This window comes from Sciurus vulgaris (genome assembly GCF_902686455.1).
Source record: "Sciurus vulgaris genome assembly, chromosome: 4".
Lineage (NCBI taxonomy): Eukaryota > Metazoa > Chordata > Mammalia > Rodentia > Sciuridae > Sciurus > Sciurus vulgaris.
In genome coordinates, this window is record NC_136464.1 from 81750626 (window position 1) to 81766792 (window position 16167).

The following is a 16167-nucleotide window of genomic DNA, read 5'->3' on the forward strand; positions in this document are numbered from 1 at the left end:
TGCTAATACAGGAATGCCAGGAAGCATTATATACACACATGCGTATGTGTATTTATGGGACTATATAAATACACATATGTGTGCATATGTATATTTGCACTGCTACATATATATGTGTGTGTGTGTGTGTGTATATATATATATATATCAGTGTGCAATATGCCTATATGAATATATACAATCTAACATGTCCACTCATTTACCAAATTATTTGCTGTATTTGGAGCAAAAAGTCTTCAATTCAAGTCTAACTTTGCCTTATATTATCTCCCCAGCAGACTATAATCTCCATTTGGGCAGAAGAAACTCTATCCTGCTTTATCCTTTGCACCTCATAAATTTCCTAAACTGCCCAGTGATTTTTTATTAAACAGGGAATCAAACACAGGGGCATTTTATCCTTATGTTTCATCACAGCTATTTTTATTTATTTTGTTTTTGACATGGGCTGTCACGAGATTGCTAAGGCTGGCCTTCAGTTTATAACCTTCCTGCCTCAGCTTCCCAAATTTCTGGGTTTATAGGCATGCACCACCACTCCCAGCTCCAATAAACATTTATTTCTCTCCTTCCTTCCTTCCTTCCTTCCTTCCCTCCTTCCCTCCCTCCCTCCCTCCCTCCCTCCCTCCCTCCCTCCCTCCCTCCCTCCCTCCCTCCCTCCTTCCTTCCTTCCTTCCTTCCTTCCTTCCTTCCTTCCTTCCTTCCTTCCTTCCTTCCTTCCTTCCTTCCTTCCAGGGATTGATCCCAGGGGTGCTTAACCACTGAGCCACATCTGCAGCCCTTCTTATTTTGAGACAGTGTCTTGCTAAGTTGGCCTAGGGCCTCACTAAGTTGATGAAACTAGCTTTGAACTTGTGATCCTCCTTCCTCGGCCTCCTGAGCCACTAAAATTGCATGTGTGCACCACTATGCTCGGCACAATGAACAGTTCTTGAATAAAGAAATAAGAAAGACTTGTAGGACATTTCTTTTTAAAGTACTGTGCTATCCTCTTAAATTAGTTTTTGAATTTAATTCTTGGAAGAATATAAATCATGTAGAAATTGTTCTAATAGAAGGCAGCTGAGGTTTACAGGAACTGAAATAAACCTTAGTAAAAGTCAGATTTCAGTGTCTGGCAAAGCCCATATAGATTTCTTTTGGTTTTGATTTCTGCTTCTCTAAATTGAAAATGACCATACACATACCATCACGTGGTGGTTATAAGGAGCAAATTAGATTGGCTACATGCATAGAGTCTATGAAGAAGACAGTATAAATAGGAGGCATTGTTACTTTAACTTCACATGCTTCACAGCATGACATGTAATCATGAAACCAACTGCACTACTGGAAAAACTCAGAGAATGGGGTCCTGATGGGGAAGGCTTTAGAATTCTTTCACATCCAAAAGACAACACAATAAGCTTGTAGAAGAAAATCGTATAGGTTGCTAGGGAAACAAAATTCCTAGACTTTTGACCCAATTAATTTGTCAGCTCTGTAACAATAGTGAAAGAACTATCAACAAACACATAGTCTGTCCTCTCACTGATTATGCCACTGTTACATAATTACCTGTTAAAGGAAATACAAATGCCTACCTTTCATTATTTTAGGAGACATGTATTTCCTTAAAAATACTTCTACAGTTCACTCACTGAGTTAAATAATTTTAAGGTAAACATAGGAGACATTCTTTTGCATATGGTGTGAAGAATTATAGATTGACTTAACTATTTGGGGTGTCAGAATAGGCTTGTATCTTTTGGCATTAGCATCTTTCTGGGACAAATATTTTTGCAAGTTAGAACAATATGAAAAAATGTCATGGAGAAAAGTTACTATAAAAAATAACTTTGTTCTCCCAATAATAATCCAGATATACAGAACTGGAAATAAAAGCATGTTAAGAAATCTCTTTATGAGTTTATTCATGTTTGGAAGAATTTGACTCCCTGACGATAGAATAAATGAAGAATATGCTTCCATGTTGATTGCGGCATTTTTCATAATGACTAAGATATGGAATCAACTTAAGTTTCCATAAACAAATGAATGCATAAAGAAAATGTAGTACATAAACACAGTGGAATACTATTCAGCCTTAAAAATGAACAAAGACCCTGTCATTTATGACAACATGGATGAACCTGGAAGAAATTATGTTAAATGAAAGAAGCCAGATACAAGACAAACACTGCATGATCTCACGTATGAAATCTAAAAAATTTGAACTCAGAGAAGCAGAAAGTTGAATGGTGCTTATCAGAGGCTGGGGAGTTGGGTGTTGGAGGATTCAAACTGTTAGATAACAGGAATAAGTTAAAAGATCTGTATAACAGGATAGTTGTAGTTGATGACAATCACTAATTGAAAATCACTAAGAGGGCACAGCTTAAGCATTTTCACCACAAAAAATGAGTGAGGTAATGTACATGGTAATTAGCTCAAAGGGCCATTTCATAATGTGTAATTTTTTATAATTCATATTCTACAGAATAAATATATACAATTTTGTCAAGTTAAAAATTAAAATAATATTGTTAAATTCTGAAAAAAGAGGAAAAGAGTAAATAACAATTTTTCTTCTTATACATCATGTTTAGAATGAGCAGAAGGAAAGTTGGCATATCTAACTTTCTCAGAACACAAAGTATAATTGCTTATGTAGTACTGCAGGCTAATTACTACAGTTTGAATATAAATAGTATTCCCCAAAGGTCCACATATTAAAGGTTTAATCTTCAGGGAGACTGTATTGGGAGATGCTGTGGAACTTTAGGAGGTTAGAGGTTATGGGAAGTCCTTAGCTCATTGAGAACACACCCTCAAAGGAGACTGGAGAACTTCCGCCAGCTCATTCTCTCTGCTTCTTGGATCTGGATGGGAGCACTCACTCAGACACATGCTTCCCAAACCAATGGGGCCACCCAACCTTGGACCTGAATCTCCATAATTGTGAACCAAAACAAACACTTCAATTTATAAGTTAGCCTGCATCAAGTATTTTTTTGCGTAACGTGAAATCGACTAACACACCACCCCAAGATTTGCTGCACCTTAGGATTATGTCACAGTGAAGTAGAGAACTCTTCAAATCAGGTTTTAGACCTGTTACCCTGCTTCACCCTGAATAACATTCGCCATGATACCTCATCTTGAACAAATTTTAATGGTTTGTATTATGGTTCAAAGAATACTGACAATTGGACTGATATCCCAACAGAATTTCTCATTGCCCAGTTGTATGCAAATGATTCAAATGCCTCCTTGCCTTTGGTTTTCCCACCTGTAAAATGAAGATAAAAGTACCTTTCTAACAAGACGAAATGATGCCATATACATAAAACCCAAAGTGATGTGCAGTCCATATCTGATGGTCAGAAGATACAGTGATATCTTATATCTACATATATCATCTCATCTACTATCATTGTTTATCTCACTTTTATCTTTAGAACTGCCTCTAAAGATGCATTTATGATATGATGCCTAATTTATAGAATCAAACAGTGTGAACTGAGCTTAAGTAATAAAATTGAGATTTCAATCTCTGTGCAAGAGTTCTACCATGGCGATTTACTCATGTAACTCATTAAAAAATGAGCTGCTCTTTGTACAGTGCTTAGTCCTATCAGCTGAACTGTCTTTCTAAAATATTTATTTACTTAGCCTAGTGTATATACATACATATTTTCCCCTTGGTGTTACTTGACTTCTTTAATGCGTTGTGTCAATCAGGGCTTATTGTGTGAATATTTCAAGTAACTCTTTGAAATAACTATTCAAACCATTACAATGTTGTTAAGGAGTCACCAGCTGAAACATTACTAATGAATATTAATGTTCTTTTATATTTGGCTGGCACAGAAATAATAGCAGTTGTCATGTAGCATCAACAATTTTAACATGGGCACTCTGGAAAGTCATTTTAAATCTGCAATGCCCTCTAGATTACATTTTGTGGTCACCACACAACCATGAAGTCAGCTGGGATCAATAGAACCAACAGCAATACTGTTGGAATAATGCCATAATAAAATGAAATTCAAAAACAACTCATTTCCCCCTTCTGCTGCTTCCACTCTTATGTGAGATAGATTAAATGCCTTCTAATTTGCTCAGTTTTGGAGAGATCTATAAGAACAAATTTTAATGCTTTTCATTCACATTGAATGAAAGGAACAGAATTGGATGGGAATAAAAAGAGCTAAATAATAACAGTATGTAAGTTTGAGACAGTTTTCTGCTATTTGAGAAAGACCTATTATAAGAAGAATTTGTTCTGTTGGCCAGATCCACAAGAGTGAGCAGATCATTCAGATGTGGCAAAATATTTGAGATTTTTGCTTTTTTAAAGTCACCCTGACAAGACAAACATGACAGCCTTAGGAAAGTTTTCAGAGTAATCTGTTGATCTTTTATGTCGATGCCAAAATCATACAGTGCTGCATACATCTTTTGATAATTTGAATTTAACATATGGTATAGCCACACCCTTGCCCAGCATTCTTTTTAGCTAAAATAATTATTTTTTTTCAATATCATCATGAAAACAATCTCTATTTGCTAAGGCATGCCATTGTGTATATTATTTTTCATAGAGAATTAAGACCTAAAGATAAATTGGCACATTGTGTGGTAATTACCCCTCTTGTGATAAATGTATACTAATACTATTGAGTACTAGCTTTCTTGAGCATTAACTATTTACTAGGTCCTGCCTAAATGTTTTCCATGCAATGTCTCCTTTAATCTTTATTTTACAGATGGGGAAACACACGGTCATAAAGCAAATAGCAAAGTTAGAATTTCAATCTAGGCTCTCAGATTCCACATCTCATTTAACCATGAAGCTACTGATTCTTCATTCTTCATTATTTTTATTTAGACAAAGAGATGTTCAAAGCTAAAAATTACACATTTTTAGCTTTAATCTTTCATGTCCTGGAACAGAAAAAAATATATCATTATTGACAAAGCAGGATAGAATGCAAGCTATAGACAAAAGAACCCCCCAAAATGTTCATAGCCAAGTAGAAGACTTTGGTTGGTGTAACTGAAGGAACTCTGTCCTTCATCTTCCAAGGAACTCCATCCAGCATCATTCTAGCTATTCCGTTTATCTTCTTGGTGGGGGAAATAGTGAGTGACAGGAGTAGATTTGTACTAATGTAACGTTTTTCCCTCAACCAGATAACTCATGACCTATAGAGGGATAAATCCTTTAAAAAAGTAGTGTAAAAGTTCAATTAATGTCCCACAGAGTGGTACTGACCATGTCTTTAACTGCAATAGAGGATTATGCATCTCTGAAACATTGTGCTCATGATACAAAATAAGCCAATCAAAGATGAAAGAATTTACAGAGAGTGTAGACATTTTAAGATACAGGTACTAGTAAGAATTACAAGCAAGTATACGAGAATTCCTATACAAGTGTTTTCTTCAGATAACTCATTTAACCCAAATATATCTGTTTCGTGAATGGCAAAAGACCTGAAAAATCTCTTTCATCCTATTCTAAATTCTTTCCACATGGATGGTGCTTCAAAATGTCTGTGCCAGTTAATCAGATATTTTTCACCTTTAAAACCCAGAGAGCAAACTAACACTATAATAACTAAGGAAAATTCTATGGCTTGTGTAATGGGGCCCATACACTGAAATAACTAGAGGCACCTCTTTTTTGTCCTGCTGGGGCTCCACTTTATTAGAAAACAGCTGATATAAAAAGAGCTCAGTTTTGCTAAACAATTAGTAATCATTTATATTTCCTTTTTCTTTATTTTAATTATTAACACATGCATCTAGAAATACTTTCACTGAATGTGCATCACAAAGTATCAATTCTAAATTCTGAATTACATATTTAAATCATAAGCATTTTAAATGACTGTTTTCTTATTGTTGAACCACCATTTCACAATCAGCATGGTAAGAAACAAAGCTCTTTCAAGGGCTCTACAAACATTCTGCCTTCATAATTTTATCCACATGACAGAGAGAAGAGGTTCAAGGATTAGAGGACTGAGTTTGAAAATGTTGTTTTTACAATAGAACCACATAGGCCAAGGCCTGGAAACCGTTGATTCAAAGACTAGCCAAGAATTTAGACCCAGCACAGGTCAATTCTATAGATTGGGTCATCCCATCTCAGAGAGGTAAAGGGACTCTATAAACTCCAACAGCAACACACAACTGGACAGGGATGACTGTGCAGCTTTGAGCATATTGTACAACCATATTCTAGTTTTATACAAAAATGTCAACAGGGCATTTCTAGGGAGCTCACTCTTTCTTTCTTTCTTTGTGCTATCACATTGAAGTTTCCAAAAATATTGTGTGGGCTGCAGGACAAGAACTATGGTACACATTGTTAAATTTCCTTCATCTTCTTCTTTATGTCTAACAGGAAGGCATTGGAAGAAGAAAAAAGTAAGATTCTATGGGGCAAATATTGGTACAAGAAAGGAAAGCACAGTGAAGCTGGATGAGGATGCTCAGGAAAATGCTCAGGAAAAATGCACAACACAAAACAGGGATTGGAACCTTGAGGCACCCAGTGATTCGTGCCTCTTACTGCTTTAGAAGCAGATGCACTAGGACCTACATGGTAATTTGTTTGAAGAATTTTAGAAATGGAGATTGAAAACAAAAAACTTAAGCATAACTGAAAAGTGGCTCTCCCTCATCCTGAAAAATCCATGTCTCTCTCAAAGGTGAATCTTTCTAATTATTGAATTTCAAAGGCACCCATCTTTTGAAAAATACATGTATGTGAACAGTCTTACAGTTGATTATGAGCCAGGCATTAGAGGCTAATAACCAGTTTGTCAGTTAAAGAAGGATAAGGACAAAGGCTCACAATTCAACACTTGACTCATCACTTCAAAATGCATGGCATAACATCTGCTGGTAATGAGTCAGCAAGACATTTTATTGAGCATGTGCATCATTTCATTTGATGATCAGAGGAACTGTGGGATGCAGACAGTATCATTACTCCCATTTTACAGACTAAGAAATTAAATCTGAGAGAGTTTATGTGATTCATCCAAAGTTACACCACCATCAAATTAGTGAAGCTGAAATTAATTTCAGTTCTTCCAACTCCAAATCCTTGTATTTTCTAAATCCTATGGGAGTGTTGTCAAAAAATAATGTAAGTATCTGAAACAAAAACATCCCTTGTACCAGTGAACAACTCAAGATGCATGTTCTACAATGGCAGAAAAATATTATTTTTATATATAATCTAAGTGAGTTCAAATAGAAATCCTGTGTTTCTCAAGCAGCCACTTGGCAAAAAGTGAGATCCTATGTTTGCATGCCTGAACAAATGCTTGAGTAGCAGCATGGATAGGAGTGTTCTGATTGCCTCAGGTTATTTGTCTACCCTAGTGGTACCATGACTTGCTCTGTGAGCATAACAGAAACCTAGCATTTGATCCCTTGATGACTGCTCAGTTCTAGTCTAATGATTTGGAGTGACCCTCAGGTCCAAGTAGAAATTCATTGTTTCTCAGTATGAACTCAGACAATGAATAATTCACAGCATAGAAGTCTATAAGTCCCTTTTTTGTTTATGTTTTAAGAGACATGAAACACCAAGAATCCAATACAATCTCTGACTTTGTTATAAAAGTCTATATCCCATCAAATATTGCATGAAATCTCAAAGAATTCATGGGTATCCAAATCCTGCCCACAGGCACCTTTGCTCATGATAAGCATGTTTGACATAGAGCTGAAGAAATTCTATGCCTATATTTGGTCACACACAATAACTTTGTAGGAATGCTTGAGGAAAGCCAAAACTTAAAAAGAACATGAAACTAAAATTGGGTGAATTTACTTCCACACAGAGTAAGTACTCTATCCTGTCCTCTAAGGTAAAGAAAGAGAGTTTTGTTGAAGAGTTAGTAGTAGGTCAGTTCTAAAAGAATATCAAGCCCTCCTGTTAAATAACAAATACTACGTAAGCTATGTTGAAAAAAATAACAAACATTATGCAAGCTGTCTTGAAAATTTCACCAAACTGGGAAATGGACAAGGAGCCAGAGCAAACAGGGTTGGTGACAATAGGAATAAACAAATGAGAGATTCATGGAGAAGCACAGTTGGAGAGACTGGGATGCCCACACAGGACTCCCATTAGCCAGGACACATGCCAGTAAGAGTGGAAGAGGTTCCACAGGACTTCATATAGTGGATTGTGACATATACCCAACAAAAGAAGCATCCAACAGATACCTGCAGAAACCTCACCTTCTCTGAACTTCTGAATTATGACTTATGGTCAAGCACTTACAGGAAAAGTAAATTTAAAGATCTCAAAAATATAATTTGCCCAATGGTTTCTTCAAACAAACAAAACAAACAGCCTGTTTAAAAGATGAAGAAAAGATTCCAGTCTGTTGAGTTCTCTGAAACTATCCTGATATTGATAATTCATTGGTTCAAAGAAACAGAAATTTAAGAAAATGAACACAATTTTACCTCAAGCAAAAATAAAAGGGGTTTGTTGGAAGGATATTGCACAGGATAGAAGGATATTATCACAGGAAAACTAAACAATGGCTACGGAAAGACAGGAAGCAGGGAAGTTCTGAGTACTAAGAAACAAGTCAGTGAATGACCACTTTAAAGAAGGAAGTTCCAAATGTCTCCTATCCTTGTGTCTCTCCTTTTAAGACTCCAATTGGGAGGCAAGAGAATCTGAGTGACCTAGCTTGAGTCACTAGATTACGCTTTCACTGGGAATATCTTTCACTGACAATATCTTAGATAACAGCTCCATCTTAGATAACAGGACCACATCTGCACAAATGGGAAATATCAAGGAAGTGCTACAGTCAAAACAGAAGATGGGGATTCTGGGAAAGCAAAACAAGAAAATACATGTAGAGATTTCCTCCAAGGAGATCAGGTGGGAATCACTTGAAGAATGACCAATTTTTTGTAATACTTTCAGCTCCAATAGAAGGGTATTAAGGTATTAGGAGATCTAGTACTGTAATTTCCAATCCCTGTATCTTATTATTTTTTGGTACCTAAACTGTATGCATTGCAAAGTTCAAGGTTTTCTATACACTCACTTCCATTTAAAGTGATTCACAAACATTAAAGATGACCAGAAGAAGACAATGTAGGCAGAAGATTGGTGGTAGGTGATTTCAAAACAGTGGCATTAAACAGTAAACCAGTTGTTCTATGACAACATTTCTTTGAAGTTGCTGAACTCCCAGGAGCAAGCAGAAACATTATGCAGGAGGGGCAGCCAGAAACACAAACCATCATTCAAATTCTGTTGTTACTAGAGATGCAGATATGTTTAATTTATGAAATGAATTCACAAAAAAGTGAAGACTGAGAAAAAATAGACACATAAAAGTCTTTAAGTAGAATAGACCAATGAAAAGAAAAATTAAAACAATAACTGCAAAATCTGATGGAAGTGCTCTAAGAAACATTAGCACAATAAGAAGCAATATAGTTTGAAGGAAAGGGAGTCATTCCATATGCCCAAAATGATGTTTTTGACCAAGAATTTAGGGAGAAATGATGCAGTTTGTACTTATAAGCTTACTTTCCTGATGCACATTTTCACATGAAAATGAACATTAGAGACTGTGGACAAATGAATTTGGCCTCTATGTTTACGTGAGACAATTAGGAGAAATTGGGTGGCATGAAATTTCCTTTTAAAAAGTATTTCCATCTGATAATTTAAAACTTTATTACAATATGCAAAATATCTTCCTGTTTTCTGAGTACCTCTCATGGACATATTTCTTATCCTAATTTTTTATCATGGTTTGGTTATGACTGGAAGACTTTGAGACTGCCTTCCAGTGAATTGACTGATCTTACAGTAATGCCAAGCACCGGCAACATTCACATTTTTCAATATTAATGGAGCTGGCTGGTTGCCTCTACTTGAAGGGTTCCAAGCACTTCTGACCACAGCAAGACCCCTTCCTCATACCATCAGAGTTATTGCTCAAATTCTCAAAAGACCCTCAGCAAATGCTCTTAAATTATGTCTTGTTGGTCTTATAAAGCAAAGCTGTCTGAAATGCAAAAGTACACAAAACTGCCATCTCAATATTAAGAGTTAACTTTCTGATCATGTTACCATTTAAAAGTCGGAGCTCCACAGAAGAGAGTGGTGGCTCCTTTCCTCTAAGAAAGGCCACATCTGGCCCCTTTTTCCTCCTGTATATGTATTTTGTTGTTGTTTATTTTAGCAGAGTCAGGGTAACAGGCTTAAGGAATAGTGATGAAAAAAGAATTGAAAGAAAAGAAAGCAAGGAGGTATTTGGTGAGAGAACTTTCCTTTGCTACAACATAGAGCTTTCTAGAGGAAGACCCAATTTGACCTCAGGGCATTTGCACTTCATGTACTTCCTTAACCAGTTAGTATGTTTAATGATTCAACCAAAGACTTCCTTCTAGGGACAAAAAAGTCTAATAACTTCCACTCCACCTAAATATCATATTTTCTTTCGGTGTGGGGGACTGGGGATTGAGTTCAGAAAAAGGCTTAGCCATGCTGATCAGAGCCAGATTCAAGAGATAAGTAAGAATGAATAGCTCTTTACTAATCAATATGAGGCTTACCAAGACCCCTACACCAAATGCATCAAAATGCAACCATGCCTAGAATTTGTGAATTTTTCCTCTATGATATTCTTCTAATGCTATTGAAAGAACTCTCAGGAAACAATAGACAGTTCAATTTGAGTTGATTCTAGTGCTCTTCTAAACTCTTAAGTCCTGGGAATGTGGAATTTCATTGCAAACACAAAAATTCATTTTCTGCAGACAATGGACAGGGTCAGAAAAGGGTTACTTTACAAGGCCCCTGTCTGATCTCTAGTCTAATTGCACATCTTGTTCCCAATTTGCTCTTCTCTGCCAGAAATATCAGGTCCCCACCACCCCTGGTTAATACCTTTGCAATTACCTTTTTTTTTTTTGTGGCCGAGTGGAGGGAGTGAGAATTTCTCATTCATGACTATGCCACTATGCTACTTTCTAATTGCATCACAGTAGTAATTTCACATTTGTTTAATTTTTTTTTTGTTACTTCATCTACTCATCTCTAGGCTGCAGAAGTGTTGCTTTTATTTTACCAGATATAAGAACTAACTGAAAATTTAAGAAAACTCTGATGATCAAAGTAAAACCCTTTATTTTACCACAAAGATGAAACTGAAGTTAAAAGAAGTGAATTGACTTAATATAGTTATTACATTAGTGATGGACATGGGTCCTAAAGCCACAGCTTTGATTCAAATGCTCTGTTAGGTAAGAGGCTTACTAATGAGCTGTGAAATGTGAACCAATAACATAGCAGGGTCGTTGGGTTTCTTTGAATTGCTTTTAATGAACAATCAAGTATCTTGTAGAATAACAGGTATACTAACCCTGAGAATAGACAGGTGGAAATGAAGGTAGTCAAGTAATATGTCAAGAAGAAAATATCAATGGGGCTAACCCATGACAAGGTTTACTGAGGTCATTGTGAAGTTAGGATTTATGGTCATAGGTTTCTCAATGTATTTCAGAAGGAAAATTTCTTTAGTAGCACAAGCATACAAAAGTTGGTCTGATACCCATATAACATAGGATTGGCTTGTAGATAAAGTTCTCCTGAATAGGATGCTGGCTATGACAGTTCTGAAGAGGACTAACCATGGTCAAAAACTCCCCAGTCTAACATGAGGGAGGAGATAGGAATCTGATTGGGGTCTGCAGAAAACAGATCCCAACTTTGAAGGTATACATAAAACAGCAATACATTTGGAAGCAGCACTGTTTCCTTTGCTGTTCTCTGCTCAGAAATGACCCACTCACTCTCTTGAGAGTGTTCTTTGCTTGAGTCTTACTTTACTTTCACTCACAATAAAATTCTCTTGCTTGGCTTTTCATGCCTGACTTTATATTTTCTTTCATTGGAACACAAGAACCAAGGTTTGGAGTTTTTGTTCCCCACTCTCCTGTGACATTTCTTTAAAAATGCATTAAAAAATAAATCAAACATTCCGATAAAAATAGAACCACTTAAATCATCATTGACCTCAGTTTTCCAAAAATAAACAGGCATTGTTTGAGAATCAAGAGCACATTGAATTTTAGTTCATTTCAAAAGAACTTATTTTTAGAAAATGTATTGAATGTTTATGTCTATGTATCTGTTTTGACAAAACAACCTAGAATATGCCTCCAGTGTAAATTGCAAAAGAGAGAATAAGAAGTTAACAGGGTTTTACTAATCCAGAATGCACAGAACTAAAAAAAATATTAACTTAGAATTAGGATTATTATTACTAATCATAACACTTTTAGAAAATAGGGCTGGGGAAATAGACCATTTGGATAAACATAGCTTTTTGTAAAGGACTGATCTCTGAGGTGCTTCTGATGAATGGTGACTTAGTGAGCATTTTGGGATAAAGAAGTCATACCCTTCGAAACCAAGGGTACCAAATGCTTTTTTTTTTTTTTAACTTCTCAATGTTGCCAAGGGACAGCTGGCTCTGTGAACATTTCCATTAAGTGAATGGTGCCCAAAGGTGATTCTAAAGTGCTTTTTTGTTTTTGTTTTTGTTTTGTTTTTAACATGGCTGAAAGCCTTCTGTTCTCTATTGAGCTAGTGGTCACATCATCTATAGATTAATCCACACCAGGATGTTTCACGTCTTACTCAAAACTATTAATTCCTTCTGCAACCCAACTACTATTACAATATCCTAAGTTGTCTGTGAGTTCCAAATTGATCAAATATTTGCCTCTAATTGTACTGTTAACACCTAAAGTTTTAAATTAAACTCTACCCTGCTATTGAGTAGAAACTTCCTTTTAGCCAGTCATGATGTGAAATTCTAATAAGGCCGAGTACATTGATATGGGATGACTATGCCAAGCCGAAGGTCAGAAACACCAGTACCACTCATGCATTGAACAAAAAAGCAAGCAAAATGTAATGCATCAAAGTTTACTGTACATTCTAATAGTACACACCTAAATATGCAGTAAAACAAATAAATCTAAAATCCTTTCTTCTAACTTGAAAATGTATTAAGCCCTAATTGACACAAGCTGATGCAAATTTCTGTGCTGTATTAATTTTTCAGATTACATTAAATTGACTATAAATAATCAGCTGTGGGTAGAAAAAATAAGTATTCTTCAAATCATACCTATGTCACTTTTAAGATAAAACTATCTTATTTCTATACTTCATGCTAACAGAAGTATGCTGTTTCAGCTTAGCTAAATATGCATTTACTGTCTTACTGAAGATACTTTTATGGCATTACTTAAAAATGTCTTAACTGTGCTGTTACTATGATCTAGTTGTAGGAGAGAACAGAGAAAAATGAGAATTATTTCAAATCTATTTTTTTATTTCCTTGAGATCGGATACATTTTTCTGTTCCTTGTCTTCTAAATAGTAGTTGATGCAGAAGAAAAAAGGAAATCCTATTTTAACAAATGGGTCAATATTACCAGTGTCTGTTAACAACTGATAAAATTGTCAACAGAAAACTGAAAGTAATATCAATGATAGTTGATTTGGGAAGTTTTGATGGATATGGTAGGGCAGTTTTAGGAAAACTTAAAGCAGTTAAGAAATAAGACTGCCTCATACTGCTCTGGTAAACACATAAATGCAGAGAACTGTAATTAATAGTCCAGAACAAATGGAGATAGCAAACATTGCTAGGCAGGCAAAAATGGTAATTACAAACTGTAACTTACTCAGCTAGTTAATTGGACTATGAACCTACATTTGAATCATAATGCATGAGTCAGTTCTAGTCTAATGTGTTTGCTTTTTAAATTCTGAAGCCAAGATATTTTCAGTAGACTTGAAAACAATGTGTGTCCTCAATATTTTCCTATAAATCATATTTGTGACTTGGAAAACTTTAAATTTGCAGATTTATGTTTTCACTTCTGTTATACTCTTTATAACAACCTCAGTGTAGAAGAATAAGCAGGTAAGGTTTTGCCATTACTTTTGAGAAATCAGGCAAAATGACATATTATTGATCCTACATCATTTAATAAACTGTATTGCCTATTTTGCTTAAAGTTAGTTTATTTTGTCAAGATAGGTGAAGATTTTGATGTACCAAATGGATTTTCTTAATCAGATTACCAAACTAAAATTAAGTGCCTAAGTCCATGGGAGGTATAGTCTTTTATGATAGCTTTGAACTTGAATGCTAACCTACTAACCATAGGTGTTTGGTGTCCTAGCTCACTTTTCACTTCCATACTCCCATAATACAAGTTCAATGCATTTTAAAAAGTTAATTCAAAAGACATTTCAATGAAATAACATTGATCAAGAATATATATACCATATGATCTAATCATTTATTCATTTATTTATTTGGTTTTATTAGATGAACTAAAAAAAAAAAAAAAAGAAAGAAAGAAAGAACCACAATTTTTAGCAAAGGTTGCATGATAACTCTTAAGTAATGGTGACATCAATAAAAAAACAAAAGCTGGAGCAACTTGGCATACTAAGAATGAAACTCAGTTTTCTTCTTTACTGAAATTTCATTGAATTTCCTATAATTGTCAGTAGCACCACCACCATTCCAAGCAAAGACTTTTGATTTAATTATTCTCTCAATGCAGAACAGATTAATATTATGACTTGCCTATTCAGTACACAGTTGAAAAAAAATCAGTCAGTTGCTTAAAATGATTGCATGGTGAAAAAAATAGAAAAAACTATTCTGTAAAATTATTTTTCACACAATTGTGATAACAGTAATTTTATACATCAGTGTAATTATAAGCAATATCCAGTGATACCTAAGTTAAAGATCATCACTGTTAGTATGAACAAAATTTGTGATTCTAAAATTGTTTAAAATCTCTGTTTGACCATGAAATAAGAGTTTTGTTGTGTATTTTGGAAATGGGAAGACAAAAATATTTGCTATTTTCAGAATAAAATTTTAAAACAGAAATTAAATAATTTCTCCACATGTTCAAGGGAAATACTAAGAGGAATACAATTAGGGGGAAAGACTGTTGAGCTGTTTTTAATGAGTCAATTGATATAGTCTGGTTGAAGTCTTCTCCTAATAAGTAAATGGAACTATGTGATATTATTTTTTCCTAGGATGTAAACAGATAACAGATAACCTAAGAGAAATAGACTCTTTAATTATGGTGTCAAGGACATTTATATATGATCAATTTAAACATACTTCCTAAGTTCCATGCTAAATGAAAGATCTAATAACATTTTATCTACTTTATATGCAGTCTAAAACTTTCCACCTACAATAATCATAGCACATTGAATTTTTCATTCAAAATTCAAATTTCATGCCACCCTACAATTACTCTGTAACACATATAGTTCCTATTTAATGTCTTAAAAGTTCAAGTGCCTCATAAAGAAGATATTCAATTATATTAATAATGTTTAAGAATATTAAGGCTCAGTGCTCTTTATTCCATTCAATTTTATTTCCTCTACCATCTCTGTATGTTACATTCTTATTTAACCAATCAAAATCAAGTGGAAAATGGGTAAAGATGGAAATAAATTAATATAATACAGAAGACTGTATTTACATAGCACAAAGGGAATTTAAGAAGTGGCTTCTTTGTGATTAACTTGATTAGTTTAGAACTTAGATCAGCTAATTTGGACCATTAATCATCTGGTCTTTCACTCATGATATTCTAGATCAATTGCAAATTAGCATTGTGCCAATGTGTTCATACATAGCACCAACACCTAATAAAAATAACCTTAGTTTTTCAAAGGCAGATTATTTGGTTGTATTAATCATATTATTTCTTCCAAGGTCTCTGTCTTTGATAAGAAACAAAAATGAAACTAATAAAATCATTCTAAGAGGTAACAGCTGCCTCTCCAAACAAGAGACATCTAGAATCAGAATTTTGTTCAACTTGGTCTATTGACTTCATCTGTTCAATCTCCTTAGAGCCAGAATTCTTAAGCCTAGAGATATTCAAATAAATTGTTTCTCTGCTTCAGTTTTTAAGCATACACACATCATAGTTGAGCAAAATGAGACCCCAAATAAATTGACTTGACCTAGATCAGAGAGTGGCAGATACATTTGTTGAAGTGACACTGTCTGAGCTAGGACCTAGAGAGGATTTAGAATC

The 16167-nt window shown here is 34.8% G+C and overlaps 1 protein-coding gene across 3 annotated transcripts in view; it reads right to left on the reverse strand.

The window, feature by feature from the left end:
• LOC306660154 (cGMP-dependent protein kinase 1) overlaps positions 1-16167 on the reverse strand; it is a 1225718-nt gene that overhangs the window by 744006 nt on the left and 465545 nt on the right. The window lies entirely within an intron of this gene.